Here is a 2,915-nt window from a genome sequence, read left to right on the forward strand (position 1 = left end):
CACACACACACACACACACACACACACACACACACAGGAATGATAACAGATGCCATCTTTCCAACGGGATATCAGATCCTAAGGAAAGACAGATGGAACAGTGGGGGTGGAGAAGTGGCACTGCTCATCAAAAATCAATGGGATTTTGATGAGATGGAGAGAGGAGACAGAGGAGAAGAGACTACATAATAGGAACACTTCAGTTTGGAGGTCCCAAGGTGGTAATTGCAGTAACGTATAACCCACCACACAACAGCAGGAGGCCGATGCAAGAGTATGATGAGAGTAACAGAGCGATGGTTGACACACTAGCTGAAGTGGCCGGAAGGGCAAAGCTGCTGATTGTGGGTGACTTCAGTCACAAGGAATTTGACTGGGAGAACCTAGAGCCACATGGGGGCCCAGAAACGTGGAGGGCTAAGATGGTGGAGGTGGTAATGGGAAACCTCATATACCAAAACGTAAGGGACACTACAAGAGAGAGAGAGGAGAAGATGAACCAGCAAGACTGGACCTAGTATTCACTTTGAGTAGAGCAGATATTGAGGACATCACATATGAAAAACCCCTCGGGGCTAGTGACCACGTGCTTCTGCGCTTCGAATACACAGAGTTACAAGTGGAGAGGGAAGCAGGAAGGGCAGGACCAATGTAGCCAAACTACGAGAAAGGAGACTACACAGGCATGAAGAATTTTCTGAATGAGGTTCAGTGAGACAGAGAAATGGCAGGGAAGTCAGTAAATGAGATGATGGAATATGTGACAACAATATGCAAGGAAGCTGAAGAGAGGTTTGTACCCTTGGTTCATCCAAAGGTGTAGAGACGACAAAACCAAGTGTGCTAGAGAATGGAAGAAGTATAGAAGGCAAACGATCCAGAAGAATAAGGAGAGCAGTCGTAGAGCCAGAAATGAATATACACAGGTAAGAAGGGAGGCCAAACGACAATAAGAAAATGACATAGCAGCGAAAGCGAGATCTGACCCGAAGCAGTTGTACAGCCACATCAGGAGGAGAGCAACAGTCAAGGACCAGGTAATCAGGCTGAGTAAGGAAGGAGGGGAGATCACAAAAAACAACCGAGAAGTATGTGAGGAGCTCAACATGAGATTCGAAGAAATGTTCACAGAAGAGACAGCAGGGACTCCAGAAAGATGGAGAAGTGGGGTGCACCATCAAGTGTTGGACACACTACACACAACCGAGAAAGAAGTGAAGAGGCTGCTCAGCGAGCTAAATGCCTTAAAGGCGATGGCGCCGGATAACATCTCTCCATGAGTCCCGAGAGAGGGAGCAGAGGCGCTATGTGTACCATTAACAACAATCTTCAACACATCTACCGAAACAGAGCGACTACCTGAGGTATGGAAGACCGCAAATGTAGTCCCAATTTTTAAAAAAAGGAGACAGACACGAAGTATTTAAATATAGACCATTGTCACAAACATGTATAGTATGCAAAATCATCAGAAGAGTGGTGGGAAACCTAGAAATGAATGAGCTTATCAATGACAACAAGCACGGTTTCAGGGATGGGAAATCCTGTGTCACTCACCTACTGGAGTTCTATGACAGGGTGACAGCAGTAATACAAGAGAGAGAGAGAGGAGTGGGTAGATTGTGGTTTTTTTTTTTTTTTGGACTGTAACAAAGCGTTTGACATAGTTCCACACAAGAGATTAGTACAGAAGCTAGAGGACTAGGCAGGGATAACAGGGAAGGCACTGCAATGGATCAGGGAATACCTGTCGGGATGACAACAGCGAGTAATGGTACGTGACGAGATGTCAGAGTGAGCGACTGTGAAGAACGGGGTTTTCACATGTCATTCCTAGGACCAGTGCTGTTTCTGATATATGTGAACGAAATGACGGAAGGAATAGACTCGGAAATGTCCCTGTTTGCAGATGATATGAAGAATTCAATCGGAAGAGGACCAGAAAGAACTACAAAGGGACATTTACACAAAGGCTTTAGAAGTAGTTAAATTGGACTGTAGATGTCCATCCCTCTTCTTACAACATTTGCTATTATTGTACTCAACTTGCCTTACATGTGAGATTAAGATTTTTTTTTCGTGCAAAGTTTCAATTACTCCTTGAGTGATACTGATATAAATCCTACAGAAATTGCCATATTCAAGATGGCATATTCAAGATGGCATAAAAAAAAGTGTACTACATACTTCATTCTAAAACTATCCTGTTGCCAAGAATGATACCTTTCATTCTAGGAAACCAAAATGTTGCAACAACCCTCCACTGCTACGGTTGCGTCCATTAGAGGGGCTGGATTACCGAATTCGGTGTACCTGTCGCAGAATGCGCACCCGCCCAAATACATCTAGTTACTTTTTAAATGTGGAATTATCGCACATCGAGTAAAGATGATGATGGTGATGATTATGAAGATGGTTGCTGGACAGGCTGCAGGCCTGTCCAGCAACTGGCTTCTGGAGTTCAACCCCACCAAGTGCAAAGTCATGAAGATTGGGGAAGGGCAAAGAAAACCGCAAACGGAATACAGTGTAGGGGGGTCAGAGTCTGCAATTCTCACTCAAGGAAAAGGATCTTGGGGTGAGTATAACACTGGGCATATATGAGGAGCACATCAACCAACATCTCAAAAAGATATCGTTCAAGACCCTATACACCATGTGAGTTAGGCCTTTATTGGAATATGCAGCACCAGTTTAGAACCTACACCTCCCCAAGCACGTAAGGAATTAAAGTGCAAAGGTTTTCAACAAGACTACTCCTGGAGCTAAGGGGCATGTCCCACGAGGAGAGGTTAGGGGAAATCGACCGTACGTCACTGGAGGACAGGAGAAATAGGGAGGATATGATAACGATACATAAAATACTGAGAGGAATCGGCAAGGTGGAGAGAGAGAGGATGTTCTAGAGATGGGAC

The sequence above is a fragment of the Cherax quadricarinatus genome, unplaced genomic scaffold (assembly GCF_038502225.1).
Source record: "Cherax quadricarinatus isolate ZL_2023a unplaced genomic scaffold, ASM3850222v1 Contig686, whole genome shotgun sequence".
Classification (NCBI taxonomy): domain Eukaryota; kingdom Metazoa; phylum Arthropoda; class Malacostraca; order Decapoda; family Parastacidae; genus Cherax; species Cherax quadricarinatus.